Consider the following 27,396-nt stretch of genomic DNA (forward strand, 5'->3'; position numbering starts at 1 on the left):
ACATTTGTCATGATTTATTATTAGTGAAAGGATGTAAAGCAAAATCTGCAAAGGGAAAAAGGTGCATGAAGCAAAGTCTGCAGAAAATGAGCCACAAGCTTCCAAGTGTCCTTTCCCAGTGACTCACAAAGGATGCACTTAATTTCCTAGCAGAAAGTTGTGACGATACCTACAAAATGTTGTCTACCACAGAAACTCATCAGAGACTTGTCACTCTGGGTGTTTTAGGGGGCTGGTCATGTACTCACACTTTGCCTAATATGTGTCCAGATTTTAGGCTCCCAGAAGGAAAGCAGGTATTTAAACTTAAACCACATTATTTGTACCCCACAATTCAGGCACTGGAAGCCACTCATTATTTAGGAAATGCTGGGAACTCTCCAGAAATTTGAGTTCCTATACTCTGGCCAAAGGCAACCTTCCACACAGACCTTTTTAAGGATATCAGTCTCAGCCTTGCAATGTTTACTCTTCACACTTCCTGTGAATTTGTCAGTCCTTGTTTATGATCTCTGATTTGTTTGATCTCAATTATTGGAAATTCCAGAAGAAGCCAGTGTTAACCTTAAAAAATAAAACTGCCAAATATATTACTAGCAAAAGCTGGGTTTATTTGGGAATAGCAGAGAATTGCAATCTGGAACAAGCAAGCTACAGCAGAGCTGTAGGCCAGTCCACAGAACAAAGCAGAGGAACACTTAAAGAGGAAAGGGTGACAATAGGAAGTCTGATATAAACAAAAATTCCATTGTAGTAAAGTGGCAGTTTGAAGTACAGCGGGTTTTCATTGGCTGAGCTGTTGCCTGGGAAAGGAGGAAAACTTTTCTTTCTCCTATTGGGATAGCAAAATAGTATCCAGGTGCAAGGTCCATCTCTTCCTGTTGGATCTGTAATTGAGAACAGTGTTAGGGCATAAGAGCTCCCACTGGGAACATCCTGACTCCATTCTAAATGAGATTTCCTTTTAATTTTCACACCAGCATTTGCTATTACCTTAAACCAGTGTCAGTATCAATCAGGTTAGGTTTTGCCATGGTAACAAGTAACCCTGAAAGATATCTGTAGCTTTAAACAATGAAATTTTAGTTCTCACTAACGCCTGTGAAGGAGGGAGGAGGATGCTGCTCTGCCTTGCCCTCACTCTTGGACCCAGGCTATCTGGTGCCCCACAGTCTGTTTGCTGTGGCAGACGGAAAGGGAAAGCATGATAAATTATAGTTTCTTACAATTACCACTTGAAAATGACATCCTTCTCACAATTCATTGGCTAAAGAAGTTGCGTGGTTTAATGTAATGATCATGTGTCTAGAAAGAGGGCTAAAAATACATGCTGAACAGCACTAATTAAAATTAAGAAAATACAACAATACTCTTTCTTACTTTGCTTCAATCAGGGATTCTTACCCTGTAGTTCAGGGCCTTCTAGGACTACTAGGTATTGAGTGACACAGGGAATAAAAGTATTCTGTTTTTTCTTGCCATGACATTTTGGATTTTTAATTGATGCTATTTTCCCAGAGTAGTTACAAATAACTTTGGGATGTTCTCCATGGTTCTTCACCCTTCCTCTTACTGATTTTCTTTCTTTCTTCCTCTCTGCTCTACTTGTCCACTTTTACTGCCAGAAAGCGAGTATATCATATTGAAGAGAGAAATGTATTAATAATTACATTACTGGTTTTTAGTAAAGTAATAATGTTTATTGGATGTTTGTAGAGGCATATATATCTGTATATGGAATTAATCTGAGTGCTGTTATTAGAAATCTAAATTAGCACATTTGAGAGAATAAGGTCAGAAAGCCCCTGTAGTCACAAGGGATATGAGGAGGTAGTTGTGGATGGTTGTTCACATTCTTCCTACTACATTGGCTTTCCATCAAGTGGAGCAGAGAGGAGCCAATAGAAACTCTGTTCCAGAGTCTCCACTTAGCTTAAGGAGATTATAATACCCTTTTTTAAAAAAGCAAATGCAAGTGAGGAAAATGATAATTAGTCATGGAGCAAGGATGGAGTTGCTAGCTGTACTCGGGAGAAAAGTCCGATAGGAGTTTGGTTGTGGAGAATGGGGTGTTGTGAAGAGACACCTTTGGAGAAGGATTAGGGATGCTGGGGTGGCATATTTGTGCAGACTGTAGCATGTTGCCTCTCTCCCCTTCAGTGGGACTCTGATCAACCTCAATAAACCTGGCACATTGCCTCCTCCATCTCATCTTGTTGGATAAATGGAAGGCAACCATAGATGGAGGCTTTTGCTTGTGAATCTTGCCATGATGTTTTTTTTTTATATTAATATCAAAGGAAAATAATAGTCTCACCTTAATCTATTTGAAAAGTATAATAGAAGCATAAATAACTCCCAATCCCATTGGTCCCATTAATTATTGTTATCATTTGGCATATTTGCATAATTGAGATAATATATTTATAACTTTGTACTCTTATTTTTCCACGTACCTTTCTCAAGCATTTTCCTAAGTCATTTAAACCCGTCATAAATATAATTTTGATTCCTTTGTAATGTCCTATGATGTGAATGTACAAGGATATTTCCCTATTTTTTATTTTGTGTATAATTCAGAATTAATGGGAATTGAAGTTAATATTCATCCTAAAATGTAGCTAATAACATAAATCCACAGGTAAATAGAGATCATGATACCGTCATGGAATTTTTTTTTTAATTATCAGCAGTTTTATATTAGATTTGGCAATTGAAATTTGGGTTTACATTTAAACTATCCCTAATGTGTGGTGGCCAACTTAATATCTTTGTGAATAGATTTAATTAAATAATATTTTAGGGAGGAGACAAAGGCTATCCAACCAGAAAATTCTGTTGATTCCATTTTCAAGATATATCTAGAATTCAGTCCTCACCACTAGCACCTACATCACCTTGGGTCACTGCAGTAATTCCCTCACTTTTCTCTCTGCTTCCACTTCTGTCCCTACATAATCTGCTCTATAATTTATATGACAGCCAGAGCGATTTGTTCCAATATGAGTTAAGGCGCTTTGCTCCTCTGCTCAGTACCTTCCAACTGACTCCCATCTAATTCAGAGTAAAAGCCCAAGTCCTTGAAGGATAGGTCTCCTGCTGTATGCAGCCAGATCTTGAAGACAGTAGGCACCCTCCTGCCTTATGGCCCTTGGGCTGCCATTCCCTCTTCTGAATGCCTTTTCCTCAGTCACTGGGCTTGTTTCCTCATCTTGTGTTTGTTCAAATGTCATTTTCCTAATGAGGCTTTCCTTAAGTAACATATTTAAAATCATAATCCCTCTGCCCCTCAACACCATAGTCTTCCTTGTTGCTTTATTGGTTTTTGTAGTATTTATCTTTCTGTCTCTGTAATTGATTTAGGTGTGTTTTTGTTTTGTTTTGTTTACTACTTATCTCCCTCTCCCCCCATTATAATACCAGTTGCCAGAATGCAAAGCTTTTTATTAGTTTTGTTCACTACTGTATTCCCAGCACCTAATACAATGCCTGGTCCATAGCTGACACTTGATTAATATTGTTTGAATAAAAGAATGTAAGTTTTCTTCCTGGAAAGAATTATGTTTCTTATAGAGAAACAATATTAGCTACATCAGCAAACTGGCTAGCCCTAGAGTGGTAGGCAAAATAAGATGTCCTTTATGGAGACTCCGACCCCGGATGCAGTCCTGCGAGCCGTATCGGGGAGCTCCCTAACTCCACCTCCACTTCCAGCAGGAACTTATTATGTGACTAGCACATTTTCATCAGATTTTCTCTGGTTTACCCTGAAGTGTATGTGAGAATGATGTGCACTGCCAAGAAATAATGGAACTAGGTTCCGGCCTCCAACTATTATCTTAATCTATGAGAATGAAATGAAGGAGAAAGGTCACCAACACATTATGGCAGTCGAAACTTCAAAGTTTTCAGATTGTAACAGAGCTGCTGAACAATTAAAGAATAATCCATGACACAAGAATTACATGGAACAAGTGTCCCTGAGGCAGCTAGAGAAGTTATTCAGTTTTTTACGAGATTACTTGTGGGAGCAAAGTTTAGTAGAAACAATTGAACAAATTCAATGGGAAACAATTGATCCTGAGGAAGACCTGAACAAACTAGATGAAAAGGAACTTGCTAAAAGAAAGAGCATCGTGGATGAACTTTTTGAGAAAAATCAGAAGAAAGATGATCCCAATTTCATTTATGACATTAAAGTTGAGTTCCCACGGGATGAACAACACAGAGTCAGCTGATGAGTTCTGATATCAGAATTGATTGGGCTAGCAGAAAATCCATTTGGGGACATCCTTTGTATAAACACAGTTCTAGAAAAATCTGTAAAGAACACTAAATGTACGTGTTGGGTCAAGTTTGAATTGACCATGTTACTTTTCAAAAACCAGGACATGTATTTACTATGTAAATGCCTGAGGAATATGCAAAAACTAGAATATAGGAATCTGCCTTTAAGGAGCTTACAACCTAACTGGAAGATAACTCAAAAACTTGTGAAAAGCTATTAACAGAATTAGGCAGCACAAAGATTTGAGCCAAATGCTTGATAAAGGTTAAAGAGGGTCAGAGCCTAGATGACCGTAGGGTAGAATAGTCAGGGGAAGACTGTGTCCTTTAATAGAGAGATGGGACTTTGCTTCGTCCTCAAAATGATAGTGTTTGGATAAAAGTTTATATAGAATTCCAGATGAGAGATACTGGGAGGAAAAAAAGGCGAGGGGAGGTAGTGGTAAAGACATAGGGATTAGAACATTTTATTTAAGGAACTGTAAGCAAACTCTAGTTTGGTAAGATTGGAGGGCATGGACGGTTACCAGGGGATTATCCTGTGTGCACTATGTCTTTATATGTATTTAACCCCGGAGTAGGAGAGTAGCCCTACAGAATGCCCTGTGGCTGCGAGTGGATGTCACCTGATGGACAGCAGGGGCATTCTGCTGCTCCAGGATCAGGAAACCTGTACTAAAGATATTCGGAAACTCTGAAGCTCTTCCCGTAAATAAAGAGGTTTGTTTGTAAAATGGGAAATGTAGCCATAATGAATGGATAATAGGCATTGCCAGTTACGGCCTATTCATGAGTTTGGATCTACAAAAAGATCTTTGTTGAACCGGGTTATATGTGTACAGACACATCTTTCTTCTTATTAAGAATATTGTTTAATTGGCAGATATTCTGTTTTCTGCAAGGAGATTAATACTCATTAAATAAAACAAAATGATTCACTCTTCCAAAGAGAAAAGAAAAAAAAGATGTCCTTTATGGCTACCACCCATTCCAAGTGACCTACTTTGCAACACTTGGATTTTAGGAATGAAGGATGTTCACAGAGGCAGACTCTTTCCAGACATGCCCTTGACTGACGGGAAGGGTTTCTTTTTTTAAGATATATTTATTTATTTGAGGGAGAATGAGTGGCAGGGAGCAGTGGAGGGAGAGGGGGAAGCTGGGTTCCCACTGAGCAGGGAGCTGGACGTGCACCTCAATCCCAGGACCCTGGGATTATGACCTGAGCTGAAGGCAGACACTTAACTGACTGAGCCACCCAGGCGCCCCTGACAGGATTTCATACAGAATTAGGGATTTGCCTTTCCATAAAGGTATCACATGATACGTGCTCCTAGATAAAGTATATCTATGTCCAAATAAATGAAGTAAACTGAGGTCCCTGTCCTCCAGGTGCTTATTTCTGTGTTTCTCCTCTTGTGAAATGAGGGGGAATAATTTTTTTTTGTTTTTTGGGGGTTTTTTTTGGCTGTACCCCAGATGACCTAGCATTGACTTTCTAGTTCTCACTGATACTGTGCTAGAGCAAGTAGATGGAAGTGTTGACAGAACACAAGGGGCAAGCAGTGCGCCTGTGTGTGCCCAGGCTCTGAGAGGCTGGTGAAGGCAGGAAGCAGAGTGCTGACCTCTCTCCCCACTCTGTTGCTATCTCTGATGAAATCCCTGCAGCCCCTGTCTCGTGAGGACTCCCCACCAGCTGACTCTGTCATAACCAGATATTTTCCCCACCCCAGGCTGGAGGCTCCTTCCTCTCCATTCTCTGAGGCTGGCCCAAACTCTGTAGGGCTGGAAAAGGCCCCCTTGTGGTAAGGACAAAAGATGGGGAGAGTGCTGCCCATCCCTGAAGTTTGGGGGTGGCCTAGTGAGTCAAGGTTCACAGCCTCCAGGTAGGTGTGGAGTGACAGTGACAACAGTTGTTCTGGTCCTCGGCAGGATTTTCTGGTTTGGGTGGAAGTTTGCATAAATGACTGATTTGAAACAATGCTACAGGGCTCAGCCGGCACTAACTGGGTCAGGTCAGGTTGGAAGACACTGTCAATCGTTGATTACCCAGTTTATCCCATGAGTGCCCAGAGCTCTTTCCTTGTAGTCTTGCACATCTCGGCATTCACTTTGTCTTCACCAGCTGGTATGATCAGAGGCACCATGGAACAAAGCAAGAACAATTCAACTCAAGCAGCAACTCTACTATGACAGACTGAACTTTTCATCTTCTTCCTGTAATCCAACGTTCTTTTACTTGCTATTTGGGGTCCATAAATTTTAACTCTAAATAATTTTTATCTCCCTTGTTTTCTGCTTTGCCTATGTGTACCTATTCTCACCACACACCGATTTCTTTCATACTATCTTTCTATTCTTTACTATTTTAAAACCACTACCCTTGGGGCGCCTGGGTGGTTCAGTCGTTAAGCGTCTGCCTTTCGGCTCAGGGTGTGATCCCAGCGTTCTGTGATTGAGCCCCACATCAGGCTCCTCAGCTGGGAGTCTGCTTCTTCCTCTCCCACTCCCCCTGCTTGTGTTCCCTGTCTCTCTGTGTCAAATAAATAAAATCTTTTTAAAAAATTAAAAAAAAAATAAACCACCACCCTTGTGGGACTCGGCTGTCCCCACCTCTTTATTGTGCTCTCTCATCTGTCTTTGGAACAGTGGTTCTCATTGTGTGGTTCCTGGGCTAGCAGCATCAGCATTTCTTGGAAACCTGATAGAAATGCAAACTCTCAGCCTTCATTACCAGACTTGTGGATCAGAAACTTTGGGGTTGGGTGGGGCTGGGCCCTCCAGGTGAGAACCTCTGAGCCACTGATGAACATGATAACCAGATTCACCTGCTAAAACATTATCACTTGCCCCCTAGCTCAGACATCTTGAATGGTTCCCCATTCTCTACGGGATTCGGTCTGAATTTATCAACTCCTATGTTACACATTTCCTTTGCTCCAGTTGGACTCCCTTCTCCGTGTTCTGACATTTCTGCCATTCCATGCACTCCTCTCTCCATGCTCTCCGTACTGAATCATATCCTTTTTGTCTTCAGCATCATAACCCAAGTCTTACTTCTGAGCCCAGCCGAGAGCTCTCTCCTCCCTCTGAATTTATTCTGTTCTTACACAGTTTTATGGTCTAACACACTTATTTATCCCACCTTGTATTGATGACCATTATTTTATGTTTATGGATCTAGTTTCCCCAAACCGATTATAAGCTGCTTAAGGTTTTATAATATGAGATTTTTAGCATCACAATCACAATGCCTGATTCTTTCTACTTCGTATGAGTCTTTCTAAAACGGGCCTGATAATAAGAACAGCTGGTGTTATTTGTGAAAAACAGATTCTCAAAGCCCCACCATAGATCTTCTGAACTAGATTCTTCAGGGGAAGGTCCTAAAGATCCGTAGTTTGAATATGTACCCAAATGTTTCCCATCATGAAGCGTGTTTGGGAAACAAGGCTATAAATAGCAGATGATCAAATTTTGATTTTTTTTAAAAGGTGACTTTTTGATTAAAAGAACTAAACAGGGAAGAAAAAGCCCTTGTTAGATGTACCCTGTGAGCACTTGATAAATGCTTGCTGAATGCCTAAGTCTGTAAAGGGGGTTGAAGAACAGTTAAGGAAGGTGAATAGGGGTCAGACACCAGGAGATAGCAGTGGCGTTGGGAGCAGATTAGGAAAGGAAATGACAGGAAAACGGTGCAAGTGGACAGTCTGATTTAAGTGAACCCTGTTTCTCCTGGGAGGGGCATGCCACCCTCATGACAGCTGGTGAGTAGGAATAGTAAGGTGGGTGTGTGAGTAGGACTCAAGGGAGAGGATGATGAAGTAAAACTCCCTTTTATTGTGTCTCACTCTGTGAGCTGAGTGATTTTGATACTCATGAGCCACCAGGAGCCAGGGAACGGTTTTCTCCCCAAATCATGCATTGCAGAAATCCCTAAAAGGACTGTCTTATTTTCAGAACAAAGTCATTGAGGCCTACCTGTGCAATTTCTTACATGAAAAACCGTCCAGAAAGTCAACTTGCCCAAAAATTCACTGCTGTTTATTTTCAGAGCGGAAACTGAAATCTACGTCTTCTGACTCAACCATCCTAGGTCAGTCTTTCTCTCTTTTTAAAATTTCTACAGCTTTAAAAAAAATAATTATATTTCTTAGGAGTCTCTATTTTATGAATCTTAAGAATAATTAATACCTAACTTGATCCCAAATTTTCAAAAGTGAGACCTAATCCTAAAAAAAATGTTAATAACGGAGATGAAGTGAAATAATGATGAAAAAGTACCCGTCACAGTGACTGGCATATACTTGGCTTTTAATACCTGCGTATTCTTTTGGTCTTTACGTGCTAATTCACCTCACCTGCAAGTCTATTTCCATTGTTTACAGAGTTATGGGTATGGCTTTGGAGGTATTCAGATCTAAATTTGAACCCTGGCTCTGTCATGCACTGTGTAATTTTGTATATAATTGCTTAATCTCTCTAAGCCTTGGTTTCTCTACCTACAAAATAATAATATCTTGCATAATTGCTCTGAAGAGAAATTTTAGATGCTTGAAAGTGCTTAGCACAATGCCAGATATTTAAGAAGTAATAAATATGAGTTGTTTTTAACTATTGATTTATAGCAAAACTTTAGTCCGATTAGTACATTCTCATAAGAGGAAGTAATGGAAAGAGAGTGATGTCTGAGCCAAATACCAGAGTTTGAATCTTGGACCCACCACTTACTACTTGTGTGATCTTGGAAATGTCATTTAACTGTTCCATGCCTTAGTTATCCCCATTTTGCAGATGAAGACCCTGTACCTTCTCTGTGGGGTCATTGTGGGGAATGAATGAGTTAATATATGAGAAGTGCTTAGTGTAGTGCTTGGTACAACATAGATACTCAATAAATATTTGCTGTCATTAATATATTTCTTCCTATACTTAACTGGCCTTGAGATTTTGTTGAGTTTGAAGAGATCTCTTACTCTTGGTGAGACTAAACTTGGAAAACTCTTTCCTTTTTGTCCATTTCTATATTAGAATTTATACCTGGTGGCCTATACTTCCAAGTCTGTCATTTCATCCTTTCATTTCTGCCTCTTAAGGTTGGAGGGGCCCTTTGCCTGATGGTCAGAAAATACTCAATTATGCATGAAAGACATGGTCAACAGTAAAGGAATAAGAAAAGTGCTGGCAATATATTAGATGTTTAGAACAATTTTGAAAATGAAAGAACTAAGCAATTTTAAGGAATATTAGAAAATGAGTTGATGATCCAGACAGAATAGAAACTGTACTAAAATCCCTCAAAATTAACCCTACTTTCCTGACATGTGACGGAGATAATAAGCGTCTTTCTGTTTGCCCAAAGATAAGTTCTTTCATCTGTTCCTTTCTTTCTGTATTTTCAACAAGTAGTCCTGAAAATACTCATTCTGATTTAACCTATTGATCCAATCCTGTCCCCTTAGGACTCTGAAGCCCTCTCTGTAGTCAACTTTCCAGAGCATTGCCACCTCCTTATCTTTGTGTGATGTAGTCACACTAATTACCTGCTCATTACGTCTTCCCCCTTCTGCCTAAGGGCAGGACTGTGATTCCCTAGAGGTATCCACCCCTCCTCCAAGAGTTCAGAAGAGTGGCTCCAGTTCTCAATTCTAGGGGTTAATCATGATAGGCTTAAATCCCACTTGGTGGTCTCATTGTTTTGTCAATGATTGGTTTAGGTTTTGGTGTATATCTTCTGGCCAATGAAACATGAAGGGACGTCTGCTGGGGGACTCCATAAAATACGTCTTTGGTCTTAAAAATAAATTCATGGGAAGAAGCAATACCTGTTTTTCGCCTGGATGTGGTTATGTCTGCATTTAATTTGATGAACTGCAGTAGCTTTCTTGCAACCATGAGGAACACTAAGAGTAAAAAGGCAGACCCTGAGAGTAGAAAAATCATGGGTACTTGATTAGAGCATGAAGTTAATCCAGAAGCCATCTTACCTTGGGAGTTCTTGTTACATGAGATAAATTTTCCTTGATATTTAAGCCACACTGAGTTGTATATTATCTGTTTTATGTAGTGGGAAGCACCCTAAATAATATACATGTCCTTGTTCTGCTTATTAGACAAAGACATTTTCTCTAGGCACCATAACTTTAAGTTCTATTATCTCTATGAAGCTGCCCAGAAAATAGCAGTCCTCTCCTCTGAGCTTTATTCACTCGGTTTGACATCTCTTTCTTTCCATTTCTTCTTGTAAATGCAAGATCCTATGATAACTTTTTGGAATTCTTAATTTCTAGTACACCACCTGAAAAACCCACACACTTTATCTTTTTTTTTTAAGTTTATTTTTTTAGTAATCTCTGCACCCCATGTAGTGCTCAAACTCATGACACCAAGATCAGGAGTCATGTGCTCCTCCTACTGAGCCAGCCAGGCACCCCTAACAGATCTTTGGTGGTATTTAGAATAGAGTAAGAATAAATTTGGCCTTTACAGTCTACACATTGGTTTGCGCTAATTTGCATGATTTGCAGTCTGTTTTAATGTTAAGGGGGGAGGGGCTGACCCACGAGACTAGGAGTTCCATCACTTACTGGGTGTTCTCACGCAACTTGCTTAATCTCTCTAAATTTCTGTTTTGTCTTATGTAAAATTTGGTTAATAACACTTCACAACATTATTTTGAGATTAAATAGAACAATTAACGTAAAATGCCTAGGACACAGTGGACGGTCAATGATGCCATGTACAGCACCTATCCACATGTATCCAGATACACAGCTTTTCCTCAATTTATTTATGATCGCTGAAAAAGAAAGCTCACCCAAAGAGGGCTGTCAGCAGTGGGCAGTGGGAGAAGTAGAAAATGAGAAGATATTTAGACATCATCTCACTAAAATTCTCATTGTGCAAATGAGGAAAAGGAGGTCTAGAAATATCCTAAGATTCACCCCAAGTCTTACTGCCCTTTGGTGCATTTTAATGACACAAAAGGGCTTCTTGCCCCAACATGTGGTTTTGATGACTAAGATACATCTGTTTTCCCACTTTTTACCTTTTGTTTGCATTGAGACTTGGATCAGGCAGCAAAGAGGGAGATGTCAATGTGAAACACTTTTGAGGCCAGGCCTAACAGAATTGGGTAAGAGAGTACCTGCCAGGGGCGCCTGGGTGGCACAGCGGTTAAGCGTCTGCCTTCGGCTCAGGGCGTGATCCCGGCGTTATGGGATCGCCCCACATCAGGCTCTTCTGCTGTGAGCCTGCTTCTTCCTCTCCCACTCCCCCTGCTTGTGTTCCCTCTCTCGCTGGCTGTCTCTATCTCTGTNCTGTCGAATAAATAAATAAAATCTTAAAAAAAAAAAAAAAGAGTACCTGCCAAAAAAATTACCAAAATATTACATTATCCTACTGCAGAGACACAAAATGAAAATTGGGAATGTGAATAATTAACCAAAGCAAAGAATAAGGGAAATGAGGATCATTTCTATTCTAATTTTGATATTAGGATAGATGTTAAAATCTCAGCAATCAATTGATTAATCTTATTTTTCTCATCTATAAATGCCTTTGCTCCCTAAAACACATTTTCTCCTTGTTATTTCAAAAATCACAATAAATGGGGGAGGAAGAGTGGAAGCAAGGAAAATTAAGAATGTGGAATGCCTTGGTCACAACTAAGTTCACCTTGAATCAAGCACCAGCATCTGACAGGACCCTTGACTTGCTCAAACTCATCACATTATTGAAATTTTCTCAGGGGACATTCAGTCGTCTTTTGCAATCCAGGTATAGAAGGATTTGTAGATGAGACAATAATTAGATTTTGGTTGTATGTTTGCTTGTATATTTCGTGGAGCAGGTGTCCCTGGTTAATGAGATTGAATATGTTTCCAAACTCAGAAGCCGTAACATAAACCTTATGTCCTGAGGCACTGGTAGAGTGGGAAAGGGAAAGAATGCCCAAGTAGGTCTCAGGTTTCCAGAGCAGAGGTAGAGAAGACTTGACAGCTAATGGACCTAGTTACAGGGGAAAAGGAATGACTGTTGCTATAGCATAAGTGAGCATGATACACAGTGATGTGGGTGAGCAACACACATGATGTAATGAGACTGTGTTTACATTTCAGTTAAGAAATCAATTCCAGAAGTCAACCATGGATCTTGCCAATCTTTCATCTTCCTCACTTCCCACTACATATACCCCGGAAATATCAAGAGAGAAACAGGTAATTCCTATAATTCAGCCAGTTTTCCACATACTCTTTCCTGTCTTGTACTCTCCAGACTCTGTTGGTCTGCAAACTAGCTCTCATACACACCGGGGAAAAAGAGACCGACGAAAGAAGCAGACCACTCCAGATCTGTGAGCATGTTTAGTAAACAAGGGAACTTACTTTGAGGTTTGTCTTAGGTAGCCACAAGATGAGGAGATCTCTGCAACCAAATCTTAATTATAGAGAGACCTTAACTGGTTTTCGTCGTGTAAACCGTCCAGATATTTCAACAACACATTGCTGTCTCAAGGCTATATCCTTGAAAACAGCTCCCGGGGTGGGAATGGTGGGGAGAGCATACATTCCAAGCACAGGGGGAGAGGTGAGGAGCTTCTGATTGCTCGGGTCCAGTTCCAGGGTCAACCGGTGGTCATGGCTTGTCAATTTTGTCCTCCAACAGATTCACATCTATATTGATGATTCTTCTATTATTTTCCTTCTATAAAATGGAATCTTTTTTCACTTTAAACTCAATCATTTAAATTCTTTATTTCATTTTTCTTTACTCCCTTCTTCCTGTTTTAGCTGGTAGAGACCACACTTCAACTATTTTAATACAATGAATATTTCTCATATAATTTGTTCCTCAAAAATTTTTAATTAGAGGGGCACCTGGGTGGCTCAGTTGGTTAAGTGTCTGCCCTTGTCTCAGGTCATGATCCCAGGGTCCTGAGACTGAGCCCTGCATCAGGCTCCCTATTCAGGAGGAAGCTTGCTTCTCCCTCTCCCTTTGCCTCTTCATCCCCTCATGTTCTCACTCGCTCTGCTCTCTCTCTCTCTCTCTCTCTCAAATAAATAAATAAATAAATAATATTTTAAAAAAAGAAATGTTAAAAGTTTTTAATTAGAATTGTTAAGGCTTATTAAACTAAACAAACATTCACACAGAAACATTCAATAATGTTATGACAACAAGGAAATGGAGGTAACCTGGTAGTCTGTTATGGGGGATATGGGGAAGTCAGTATGGGGAATACTGTCAGCAGTAGACTAGATGTCCATGGCCACCATGCATATATCTTAAAAATAGTGCTGAGAGGGGCGCCTGGGTGGCACAGCGGTTAAGCGTCTGCCTTCGGCTCAGGGCGTGATCCCGGCGTTATGGGTTCGAGCCCCACATCAGGCTCCTCTGCTGTGAGCCTGCTTCTTCCTCTCCCACTCCCCCCTGCTTGTGTTCCCTCTCTCGCTGGCTGTCTCTATCTCTGTCAAATAAATAAATAAAATCTTTAAAAAAAAAAATAGTGCTGAGAAAGTAGGAAACAGAAAGAACTCTAGAGCACGATAGCATTTAAGTTAATTAAAATAAGGGCACCCAGGAAAATACATATTTTGTAAGGAAATATGCAAATAAAATGATACACATCAAATATTGAATTGTGTGCATATATTGGGGAAGGCAATGGTAGTGGATCTATAGGGGGGAAAATGAATAAATTGTCATAAAAGTCAAGAGAAGATATTTGCGTGTGTTAGCAGTGATAATGTGCCATAAATGGTACAATAATGTGATGAATATGGATTAACTCAGGATCTGCTCTCTTGAGGTTCCAAACAAATAAATAAATAAATGGTTAAAGAGGGGATTATATATAGTGGGAGAGTGGAGAGATGTTTTTGACTGCACTGATAGGAGAGAGATCTGTTTCCTATAAAGAGGCAGACTTGATGTGTCCCAGGAATTGCACCATCGAAAGCCAGGCAAATGACAGTCCTGTGGGATGCTGGCGTTTGATTTACTTGGTAAATTGATATAAATGTCAACATGATTATCATGCTGTCAGGGATGATTACTAAGAGCCATGCGGTTTGCGTCATTGTAGATAGATAGCAAATATCCTGAAGGCAATTTTTTCAGCATCCTGTTACAAATAATAATACCTTAAATTTGTATGACATTTTATATTACTCAAAGTACTTCTATGTTATAATTCCAGTTGATTCTCCTGAAAGAGACTAAGTGAAGTAATATTATACGTTTCATAGATGAGAACTCTGAAACACAGAGCGACTCAGTTACTGTCCCAGTGTCACACAAATTAGAGAAGACCTGATGTAGGACTCATGTCTCCTGATCAACTGGTATGCTTCATTCTTTCTCCTGATGAGAACACATAACTGACTGGGGCATACCCCTTTTTGCTTTGGTTTCAAGAAGCTCAGAGTTAGATTTGAAGCCCTAATGAAAGAATTGTGTTTGCTCTTATCATCTGCATATGTATGTTCTTTTCTCCTTGGTCTTGAACTTCTTTATCCTATTTTTCTTGGTCGTCATTCCTTATTTCTACTTACATTTTATCCTCATTTTATTCTATAGCCGCTACAGACTACACGAAATCATTTGTAGAAGTGGCAGGAGTATAAATAAACGCATGAATGTAAAAAGGGGAAAGAAGCCCCTACACTAAAATAAAGCATATTTTCCTGGAAAGAAGATCAAGTAGCTAGTTCTAATGAGGCTGGCCACATTTTGAAAATCCTTGTGTTTGGATTATATAGGATTTGACTAGCATTTTGAAAACCATGGTTAGTAAGAGGACAATACCTATAACACTGAATAAAAAGCATGATTCTAGATTTTGAAACTTAAGAAATCAAAATGACCCTAGCGAAGTATTATTTTCATGGATAAAGAACAACCATCCAATGAAATCACCCACTCTGGAGTGGTCTGGTTTCTGAGCATCAGATTAGGATCCTGGCTTTGTGACTTTTGTCCTCCATTGATTATTTAGATTGCCCTTCACACTGGATCATCTGTCCTCCACCTACTTGTTCAGCTTCATTTCCTTTAATTACCACTCCCTGCTCCCCATCTGGCACCTTATATTTCATGGATTCACAAACTTCCTTGCCAATATTCACACTGGGTTCTCCGATGGATAACCCTTCACTATTTTCCCTTAAAGGCCCAGTTCATGTTATCTCCCTTAAAAAATTTGCTTTGATTTGGTCTCCTTCTTGGTCCCATCACTCAAGCCTCTTCTTTACATTTAATAGCATCTTAAATATACGATGATACTGTAATAACTAATGGCTTATTTGTCTCTCCTGCTAGATTGTGAACTCAAGATCTATTTTGTGGTCATCTAGAACTTCCTGTCACCCAGTATGATGTTTGGCACGTAGAAGGGACTCAGTTTAGCTTTGATAATGAGTGCACCTGCATGAAATGATGTCTAATGAATTGCCACATGCATCGGTCAACAAGACACTCTACCAGGTCATAGCTACGTGCTGTTCAGGTGCACTTTCCTTTGGCCTGATCCCTGTTCCTTGGGCCTCCAAGCACGACACCTCCTTGCCTTTTTGCTTTTTTTTTTCTTTGTCTTACTTTGGTCCTCTTTATTCTCAATTTTCCTAATTTTTAGTTGTCACTATTTAATCAAAAACATCTCATTTTTTATATAGCAAAAAGATACAAACGTCAGTATGTTTAGGAAACAGATACAACCTAAAAGATTTTTGGGAAATAAAAATCTTTATGTTCTATGAAGTATTCCTGTGCATATCCATATATACACATACCTATATACACATATTTGTACATATATGTAAATATGGTTTCTATGATCACTTTCTAAATGTCCAAATTGAGCTTTAGCTGACTTTGAAGTTTCACTCTTATAATCTGAAATAAATTAGAAACATTCATAGAAAATTTAGAGCTAAAAACCGTCTTTTAAAAGTGCATGCTTGTTATTATGCATGCAGGCATTCCTTTATTATGCGAACATTTATCAAATCCTGGAGTGGGATAAGTGCCGGGATGCAAAAATCAATAAGACCCTTCCTATCGCCATAAAACTGGTAGGGGCACAGCAGGAGCTGAAGCTGCTGTGGGGAGTAGGGCCAGATGGGAAGGAGTGTATAAGCCATACTAAGGAGTTGGTTCTTTTCCTGCCACTAATTGGGAATCATGAGAGGCTCTCAGACCGGATAGAGACACAATTCTGTCTCCATTTGCACTTTAAAATATCTCTAATTCTTTGAGAAAAATAGAATGGTGAGGACATAAGCAAATAGATTATTGCTAAAGGCTAGGAGTGAGTGAGTGAGGGCTTAAACCCAGACAGTGGATTAGGGAGAGGAGAAGAGGATGGACCAGTAAATAAGAGGTAAAATCAATGAGATGGTCACTCTAACTGGGGAAAGTGGAAAAAGAAAAGGGTAGTTGTAGGTTTCCAGCTTCGGCAGTGTGGGGGTGCCATTTATGGGAATAAAGAACACAGAAGACCAAAATGAAATAAGAATCCATATATAAAAGTAACTCTCTCTCCAAAATAGCTACATTTGAAGGTAAAAGTAAAGTCACTTTAATGATTAAATTTAAGGGTCAAGATCCTGAAAACAACACTTTAAACTGTACTTCCGACTGAACTGCGGGAGAGGGTATCACGTTTCTTTGGTCAGGCTATGTTTGGCCTTTCCTATAGATAAAGGTGAAACAAGTTCTGGTGAAACGCTAGGAAGCATTTTTCTCTCTTTGCAGCCTTTGCTTTCTGTTTACTACTCTTCGCTATTAAACCCTCCCTTTCCCCTCAGCTTCCTTACTTTTTTTTTTTTTTTCTTAGAGAGGCTTCAGAGGGGGAGAGAGAAACTCTTAAACAGGCTCCGTACTCAGCATAGAGTCCAACGTGGGGCTCGATCTCACAACCCTGAGATCATGACCTGAGTCCGACAAGAGTTGGAACCCCAACTGACTGAGCCACCACATCACCAGCTTCCTTATTCTTATACTTTTTGGAGCTCTCCCTGAATGCAAAGATCTGAGACCATCATTTACACTCAACACTCATTCATATGAGCATGTGATTTCTCCCAGGTTTTGGCATCTTAAGCCCTTTATTCTCCATAACTAAAGACATTTCAGGGAATATGGGCAGGTGTGGTAGGTAATTTTGTAAGGGTAAGCATGTGCATTGCATGGAATCACACTGTAGGAGCGTTTAGAATGCTTCCAGGAAGAGATTCAGAAGAGACAACATGTGCTCAACCATCTCTCCATGGTGCTTCCATTTCTTTACCCAAGATTCCCACTCCATTCTTTCTGTGCCCTTGAACCCCCTTTATGTCCTGTAACTACAGGCCAAAACAGGCTGCTCTCAGCCTTAAGAGACAGAATCACTGAGAAATTTAAAGGACTGCCTTTGAGCAAAAGTGTAATTTTTCCTGTGAATGCTGAAAAACAAAAACAAAACAAAACACCCCCCAAAAGCAAAAGGCATGCCAAGGTTAGCACCTCCTTTTATCTGCTTTCAGGTTGAGTTGGTCAGCTGCTACTAGGCAGATACCTGTCATTTCTGGGCTTTCCTAGCCTTCAAACGATGAGTGTCTACAAAGGCTCGCTCCTTGTCCCGTGGTGCAAGGGACACCAACTAGCCAGGTTTCCTCAAGTCCAAGGCAATAACTAGGACTGAGAGGTTTGCCGGGATGTGACACTTACAGTGCTAAAACCAAGAAAGCCTTTGGCAAACCAGGAGTATCGGTCACCCTCATTCTACTTCATGCCCAGTGGGTTCCAAGGGAGGTCACGTTAGCCAGAAATCAGATTTCAGAGTAAGGGCCTGAGAGCACTTTCCATGATCTAAAGTTATGATTCATAGGGTATTTAGTTTATCAGAGCTTCTGCCTGCCTTCCTCCTGGTCCTCACTGTGAATGGATAGAAGATACAGATCCATGACCTTTATAAGTACAGTGTGTCCTTGAATGACTCAGGATTGAACTGAATGGTCTGCTCGTGTGCAGATTTTTTAAAAATAAATACAGCACAATCCTGTAAATGTATTTTCTCTTCCTTATGATTTTCTTAACATTTTCCTTTCTCTAGCTTATTTTATTGTAAAGATACAGTTTATAATACATGTTAATATGCTAATTGGCTGTTTATGTTATTGATAAGGCTTCTGGTCAGCAGTAGACTATTTGTAGTAAAGTTTTGGGAAAGTCAAAAAGTTATACGTGGGTTTTTGACTGTGCGGGGGCTTACGCCCCAACCCCCGTTGTTTGAGGGTCATCTGTTATATTTTCGCTATGTTAAAAAGAGCTCAGAAAAGAAGTGGACTGGTTTTCAACATCATTAGTGCCTGGGGAATAAGGAAATTAAGTAGAAATTAAAAAGGGGGTTTTCGTGAGATTATACATTGATAAGCGCGTCTTACTTTCCCTTTAGCATACACCGATTCTAAACCATCAGTGTTCATTTAAGTTTTGCTTTATTCCTTGATGAGAAATTGTTTTATTAAATGTAATTTGGTTCCATTATTAAACTTGTGAATTTGAAATGCAAAAAAAGAAAATAATAATAAAAGCTCTTATTTCTCCTCACTGCAATTTTAAGCAACAAAGCCAAGTTAAACGGGCATACTCTTGAAGGTCTAGAAGAAAAAAGTCTGTTATATGACAAGGGCTTTTTTTGTTTCTAGTGCCGAGGGCCTTCAGAACTTACGTTACGTCTTTGCCCTGCTCATCTCAGAACTAATAGTTTTCAGGATGAGGTAGAGTAGGAGATAGATGTTTGAGAGCCTGAAGAGAGATTTTCCCCTTGTGAGCAAGATCTTTTAAAGAAAGCATCATTAATCAAGAGTCAACTTTGTTGTATTTAGTTGTTTTTTGTCCCTTGGTGCCAGAATGGACCTTTCCTGGTTACTATGTACCACGTCAGAGAGAAGGTAGATAGATAGCAGCTGAAAACCACTTAAGGTCACATTTGAGTAGCAAGGAAGGTTAGGAGAGAGAGCTCAAAAGCATTTCTTCTCTGAAGTCTATATTTTATCAAGGTCACAAGTATTGGAGATCATCTTGAAGCACTGAGCTAGCTAACACTGCCCTGTTGGGTATGCCATTTTCACAAAGGTTTGACAGGCAACAGGCACAAGACTTAAAAATAATTATGCAAAGCAGAATCAAAAGTAATATGACAAATCCAGTTTAGACTCTCTTCAAAACCAGGAGCCCAAACCCAAAGGTTATTGTCTAAATAGGTTAAAAGACCAAGGGTCATTAGGCGAAATTTGTTGTAATGAGTGGCCTCTTCCCTGATCTTGCGTAATTGAATTTCCACCTCTCCAGAGGCCTATATCCATGTGCAACAGGTGGTATTTGCTGTTGCACAAATGTCTTTTTGTTCAGCAAGTAGGTAACCAAGGGCTGTGCGACTGTCCAAAACTGCTTTAGCCTAGGACTCAAGTGATCGTTGTTGGTCTGTTACTGCTTTGGCTGTTTTATTTAGGGAGAGATTTCTGATCATGCATTCATTAACACTCCAACTGAAGGAAGAAAGGCTGTCCCTATAAAGAGTCATGAACTTTTCCTGAAAGTTCCTGTGTAAGGCAGCTCTGGACGATGAGTGGGTGGACCAACAGGAGACTTCTGGTTTATTATGGATGTTGACAGGTACATTAAAACCTCTCACCAAGTTCACCAGCTATCTAAACATGCATATGCCCTTGGGAAAGGCTATCTTACCACAGGTAAAAACGAAACCAGGTGGAACACAGAGGGTTCCAACTAAGGTCTGCTCATCGATAGATCCATTAGCTGGAATTTCCTGATTGGCTTTTTCAAGCTAGGGATCAGAAGAATAGGATAACATTTTGTGAGGTACCATCCCGTCCTAAAGGGTTCTTTTCTAAAACCCTTGCAATGAGGACTCATCCCATTGGTATTTCCCTTGAGTGCAGGGGAACAGATTATAAGAGAAATGGGTTACAGGTAAGACCAAGGGATCTCAGATATCATGAACAGATCAGAGTTTCTGGTGACAGATCCAACGGTCAGAAAGGTTTCTCCCTTTGGCAATAGGTTGAGAAATACTGATAAGATCATTGTCTTCAACAATAAGAGGGAGAAAACAATGTAAGAAGCAACAGTGAGAAAAAGGTATACAGACCTGCTCTGGGTATCTTGGGAAAGCTGTCTCTACAAGATGTCATCTGCTTTCATTACTGGAAATGTTTACTTTCAGGTCACTACTTGGTATGCAAGTCTAGTCGGGGTTTGGTACTTTCTTTAGATGTGACATGTGAATCCAGGAGTCTCTTCCCTAAAGTTTGACAGCACAGAGTTAGTCAGCAGTACCTGTAGGGACCCGTCCAGTGAAGTTGAAGAGAGTCTTTTTGTAGGTGTCTTTTTCAATAGACTAAACCTCTAGGTGGCAAGGTGGGATGCTAAAGGTCTTCATCTCGTGGGAGTGCATTGTGAAAACTTCATTCTACCAAAGCATGGTTATTCTCCACTAAAGCAATGAGGCCTTTACGATATCAGAGTAGATCTCCTTTTATCGGCTGTGGATCAGATAAGCCATCTGACCCCGAGGTGCCGCAGGTGCCCTGTGACTACCTGAAGGTGCGAGAGTCTATGAGTTACAAAGGGGGTGCATCTGAGATTTAGAAGGACCAGTGGCATTGCTTTCAGCCAGGGTATTTGAGGGGTCTCTACATATTTCGCCAAGTGAGTCTTAATGGTGGAGTTAGTGCATTTGACTAGCCCTGAGGATTGAGGTTGGTAAGCAGAGTACAGCAGAGAGCTGTCAAAGTACTTGGCTAGTGAAGTGGGTCCTCTAGTCACTGTGAAGCATAAAAGGGATCCCCCAGGTAGGAATCATCATTTCTAACAGACTTTTTGCCACAAAAGAAGCAGTGGCCTGTATGCAAGGGAAAGCTTCAGTCCAGTGAGAAAGCATACAAACCATGACTAAAACATATTCTTATCCATGATATGGGGGAAGCTGTATGAAATCCATTTGTCAAACCGCACATGGTCCATCGGTCAATTTAAAATGCTACAGGGCAGTGTGGACAGGCTTCCAAGGATTGTATTTAGGAAAGGCAGGACAAGCAAGACAGGCACTTCTTGCAGCCTTATTAATGTTTTCCCACCAATATTGGTTCACAAATGTTATCATTTTGTCAGTAGACCAATGGCTCCATTCAGGTACAGCGGTAAGTAGTGGGAATTTTGGAATTTGGTGTAGGGCTGGATGGTTATTTGGTCCAAACCAGAGTTATGTTTTTTTTATCGGACCAATAATTACTTGAGTTCCAATATTGTTTTCTTTTCTTTTCTTTTCTTTTCTTTTCTTTTCTTTTCTTTTCTGGGGCCAGTTGTTGGGTATCTCTTATCATTTTTCCAAATTATCATTTAGGAAGATATCCCTTTGGACCATGACAGAGGTTTGGCTGTTGGTATCCTTGACAGCAACATTTTTGGCTGACATGTCAGCAAAGTGGTTTCCTTTGGGAGTTGAGTCTGACATGCTCAGGACTCAGTAATAACTAGAGCAGCCAGCAAAAGTATGGCATCTAGTAAATTTTGGACATAGGAGCCATTTTAAATTTCATCCCCATTGGAGGTAAGGAAACTTTGCTATTTTCATAATATCTCAAAATCATGAGCTACCCCAAAGGCACACTGATTATTAGTATGAATATTTGCAATTTTTCTGCCCTTGGCTAAGGTGTAAGCCTGAGTAAGTTTGTATAACTGAGCCCGTTGGGCCAGAGTTGCTAAAGATGGAAGTGCTTGCCTTGACAATTTCAAAATTGTCAGAGTCGCAGTAGCACACCCAACATGGTATTTATTTACATCTTTAAGGACATGGCAGATTCCATCTTGCTTTTTTTTTTTTTTTTTTTTTTTTTTTTGGATCACTAATTCTGGGAGAAGCCAACCTTGTGAGGATACTCAAGGCATTGTGGCAAGGAACTGAGGTCTACGGAGGCCTGAGTCAGTAGGGACCTGAGGTCTTTGCCAACAGCCATGTGAGTGAGCCATCTTCGAGGTGTATCAGCCACCCCCAGTCAAGCCTTCAGATGGCTGAGGTCCTGGCCGCTCTTCTGATTTCAGCCTTACAAGAGACCCTGAACCCGAACCTTTGGGCAATGGCACTCCCCAATTTTAGACCCACAGAAACTATTTGATAAGAAATATTCATTATTCTCAGCTGTTAAGTTTGGGGTAATCTGTGATACAGCAATAGATACTACTACATACCGATACATCTGTTCTGATTTTTTATATTAGTATTAATTTTGCCTATTCTAGAACTTCATATAAATGGAAACTCACTGTGTGTCATTAGTAATTGATTTTATTGATCGGTTGTATGTATGTATGCATTTACTTTTAAAGTAATCTCTATACCCAACATGGGGCTTGAACTCATGACCCTGAGATCCAGAGTTTCATACTCTACTGATTGAACCAACCAGGTGCTCGAGTAATTGATTTTAAAATATAATTTTATTTTTAATAGTTTGAGCTTTACCTGAAAACTTTCTAAAGAAATTATTTTTTTTCATTGAATTACCAAAAGAGCAACATCCAATGCAGAAGCACTTTTTAACTGCCTTAGCAATTTCTTATTCATGCATGTGTGCCTCTGTGTGTTTGTGTGATCCATTACTTATTTAGTCTTTTCATCACATTTTTTTAAAGGAAAATTACTTATTTAATCCTTAGGAATGATCCTTTTGAGGTATCTCATTCAGTCTGGTATCCCACTAGGACCTAGCTCAGGGCCTCGAACCCAGCAGGTGCTCAGTAATACACAGTAAGTAAATACATAACTAAACCAATCAAGTTATTGCCAACAATTCTGGGTGATAAAAGATTAGATTGTGTGGTTCTTCCTACCTGTGCTTCATTTTGTCACTCATGCTTTCTGACCTGTAACCTGTATCACAAACCATAACAGAAGTAGGTGTTTGATGGGGCCAGTATGAGATTTCTGTGGCAATCACAAGCAGCTGGGAGAGTGTCTTACCTCACTGTAGACCCAAAACACATACCACACTTTCCACCTGCAGACTTTGGCTGGTAATTCTTACTTCCGGAATGTCAGGATTAAGTCACAAAAGTGGACAAATCACAATTTCTTTCTTTCTGAATCCAAGTCTTACCAGTGTTTCTGGATAATGCTGTTATCTTTTTTGGAGAACATATACATTGTTTCATTCTAAAGATGTCAAGATAAAAAAAATCTAGGTCCATTGTATTCATAATGAGTATAGGGTATGAAAATTCTATTCTGTAATGTAAATTTTGAAAAGAGACTCTAATTTGTTGCTTCAAGAGATAGAAGTGAAATTATTGAATTCTGACATCAGTGATAATGACCTCTTGGAAGCCCCTGGGTCATCTTCTAACACTTAGGAGACCAGCTGAAATGTAAATCTGCATCCAGTTACAAGTGAATCATAAATTTGAAACACTGTGATGATAGTCTTTCAAAGTCATGCTTAAAAAGTTAAGTTCACCTTGTGTTGATTTTTCTTCATATTTCCTTGAATATATTTCTCTCTTATTATTATTTATGCACAGCTAAAAGTGGTCCATATTCCTTAAACCCCAGTCACCAGGTAAGTGGAGTGCAGAAAGTAGGTAACCAGGATGTAAATTCTCAAGCCTCAAAATATGATAGAACAAGTCAAAAAAGACAAAAGAGCAAATTTCAAGGGGCTCCCATTGGTTCAATCTGGGACAACTGAAAGAACACAGTTGATGATAATAATGAATCATAACACACATGAATATAATAGAAATCCAGGGGTCCATGCTGATATAAATAAATCATTGAAAAAATAATTAAATGAAGGATGAAGAAATGCTATTTATTAAAGTAGAATTCTAAGTAATTCGTGTAGAAAGAATGATGCAAATCATATTTGGCAAAAAGGACAGGGATAATTGTTTTAGGCAAGAATCATCAATGGATGCTAAATTAGCACATGAAAGTATTTACATGGACCTGAAGTATCTTCCCACAAGATACTTATTAATTACAAAGAGAAAATAGTAACATAACCATACAGAAACCTGGCAGACATCCCTTTAACCAAGTGATCAAAGTTACCCTCAACTTTCAAGGGACACATTGATACCATGTGCCTTCTGATAACCCCCATGAGGAGGACACAACATCATTTCAGTGGCGTTCTTGCCAAAAAATATATAGCCTGAATTTAATCATAAGCAAACATCAATCAAACCTAAACTGAGGGATGTCCTACAAAATAATAGGCCTATACTCTTCACATGTATCAAGGTCTTAAAAGACAAAGACTGAGACAGTGTCTCAATCAGTGTTCTAGAACTAAAGCAGACATCATAAACATCCGGGACGGTTTGCTAAAATGCCTATTGGTGTTTCCCACTCTTCTGCCTAAGAATTTCTGATGCATAGGTCCAGGATAGGGCCTGAAAATTGGCATACCTAACAAGTTCCTGAGTGATAAACATGCTGGTGATCTAGGGACCTCACTTCAAGAAACAGTGGTCTACAATGGGCAAACTATGGCCCATCAGCCAAATCTAGTTGGCTGCTTGTTTTTCTAAGTAAAATTGTACTGGGATGATAGCCATACCCATTTGTTTATGTACTGTCTGTGGTTACTTCTGGCTGAGAGATCATCTGGCTCAGAGAGCATAAAATATTTACCATCTGACTCTTTACAGAGCAAGTTTCCCAACCTCTGTTATGGAATCTGGATTAATTATGCAACATGACAATTAAATTTATGTCTCTTGAATTGGAACCTGGATAAAGTCAAGGACATCAGTGGGACAATGAGCAAAATTGAGTGAGATGTATAAACTAGGTATAGATCTTATCAATCTTTTTCTTATTTGATCTCATTTTTATCATTGTGCTGTGGTTTTAAGAATCTGAGTGGAGGGTGTAGGGGAATTCTTTCTATGATTTTTGTAACTTTAGGCAAGTCTGAAATTATTTTGAAATAAAATGTTTAAAATAAACCAGCAGACAACTAAAAAGCCCCACAATTTTTGTCCTCTGTAAGCTTAAGAGTACGCAGGTGGTTGGGTAGAAGATGTGTTGAAAGAGTATGATCCCAATCTGAATTGCTCCCTGAATAATAAGGACAATTCCATTCCATTACAGGACAAGCTTCAACCTATGGGCCTGAAATCGATTTCAACTTCTACTAGATGGAATAGAGCAAGAGTCAGTCTCTGAATTTAGAGGGGAAAAAAGCGTTGACACCCAACTGGCTTCTCAACTGCAACTCCTTGTCAGGAAATATTGCCTGTCAGGAGCTTTCATGGGGAAAATAGTACTTGACTGGTTCATGAGAAACCTTCTCCCTTATTATTTGTTCTTATTGTTACCATTATTGTGCTTGATTTTGTTGTAATGAAATCCCTAGACTGCAAGCTGATGTCTTTGGAAGGCCCAACGAGGCAGTATTTGGGACACACATCACGCTGTGGCTATGTCAGGGAGCTGAGTAGCACAGGGATTCAGGAGGAGGAAAGGCTTTCAGCTTTGAGTGCACTCCATTCCCTGTGGACCTCCCTATACTTGATTATCCCGCTCCTTTCCCACCTCTCCCGACAGATGGCAAAAAGTGATTCATTCTGATCCCCTTTCTCTCCTACCCCAGGCCATCACAGATTTTTTGCTGGTAAAACACGATTCAGTGATTTATCTATAAAAAGCAAATAGCTTAAACAAATCTAATCTTCACAAGTTTAAGAGCAATATATACTTTTAAAGAAACAGAGTAAGGTGCACTTTTCTTTTTTCTTTATGCGACTTTTCACTTTTAGTTTGCACTTAAAATTAGGCACTGAGCCTCAAGGAGAAGCTCTCCTGAGGGAAAACAAAGTTCCCACCCCACGGTCCCTTGCTCCCTTCTCATGACCATGCTTTCTGGGTGACCTGGGATTACATTCTGCTCTCCTAACATTTTATGACCAAGGATAGAAAAAGAGAGAAGCGGGCAAAAGTCACGCCAATGCCAAAATTGGATCTGAGGCACACGTTGGGGTACCCTGTTGAATCTTTAGAAGCATATTCCACCCACTACAACCTTGTTTCTATAGGACGAGTTCTCCCGAGCCGCCGTCATGCACATTTTCTCTAGTCCTCACTGCTTAATGCTAATGAGAGGTAGCCTTCAGTATCCCCAGTTCCAAGGTGAGGAAAGCCACGGTTGGGGGTAAATGACCTGCCCAGGCTACATGGCTTGCTAGTCCCAGCTTGTTCACATTGAGCTCATTTTTGTTGTTGTTTTGTTTAGCTTTTAAAATCAAAGATCACAGGTACGATGGTAGGAGCCCTGTCATGATTACCAAACAAGATTCTTGATCTTCACAGCTTCCATCTGGTGACTGAAGTCTTTTCAAGCACCCCTGCTGTTTTATAATTCCCTTTTCTGCACGAGTCAAGACTTATAACAAACCCCCCTCCCCCATATATAACAACAACACTTATAACAACAAACATAACAGTACGTGACATCTATAGTACCTCTTCCAAACTTCCAAGATTTGGGAAGTGTCTAGCTTCCTTGAGTCTCTTCTTGCACATGTTGTGCCTTCTCCCACCCCAGTCTCACTCATCTCAGAGTATCTTCGGGAGAGAAAGCATCCTGACACAGGCCTAAGGGAAGAGACAGAGATAACCTTTCATCCTGGGAGCAGGCATTTTTGTTTGGAGGAGAGCTGGCTGGCTGGCTGCCTCGCATCTCCTGTCACCTGCAGGTGACATTCGCAAGGCCAGGAAGCTGTTAGGGACGCTGAGCGGTTGGAGCCTCCACTTTGTTGGATTCGAGGGCATCTCCAGGTTTTGCAGGGAGGTATTGTGTTGCATTTCAAAATAGTTTCCTCAGCAAAATTAATTTTTCCCATTTAAATTTTTAAAAAGCAGTGTAGGATTGAAAATTTTGTTGTGTGATAATGGCTACGTGGTTATGTAAAAAAATATGAATGTTAAAAAAATTTTTTTAAAGATGTTTATTTATTTATTTGAGAGCAAGAGAGAGAGCGAGAGCATGCCCAAGCTGGGGGCTGGAGCAGGACAAGCAGATTCTGCCGTGAGCA

General features: G+C 39.9%; 1 pseudogene; it reads left to right on the plus strand.

The window, feature by feature from the left end:
* Positions 1 to 2,720: 2,720 nt before the first annotated feature.
* LOC117797161 lies at positions 2,721 to 5,121 on the plus strand (annotated as a pseudogene).
* The last annotated feature ends 22,275 nt before the right edge of the window (positions 5,122 to 27,396 follow it).

This window comes from Ailuropoda melanoleuca, chromosome 19, assembly GCF_002007445.2.
Source record: "Ailuropoda melanoleuca isolate Jingjing chromosome 19, ASM200744v2, whole genome shotgun sequence".
In the NCBI taxonomy this organism is placed as follows: Eukaryota; Metazoa; Chordata; class Mammalia; order Carnivora; family Ursidae; genus Ailuropoda; species Ailuropoda melanoleuca.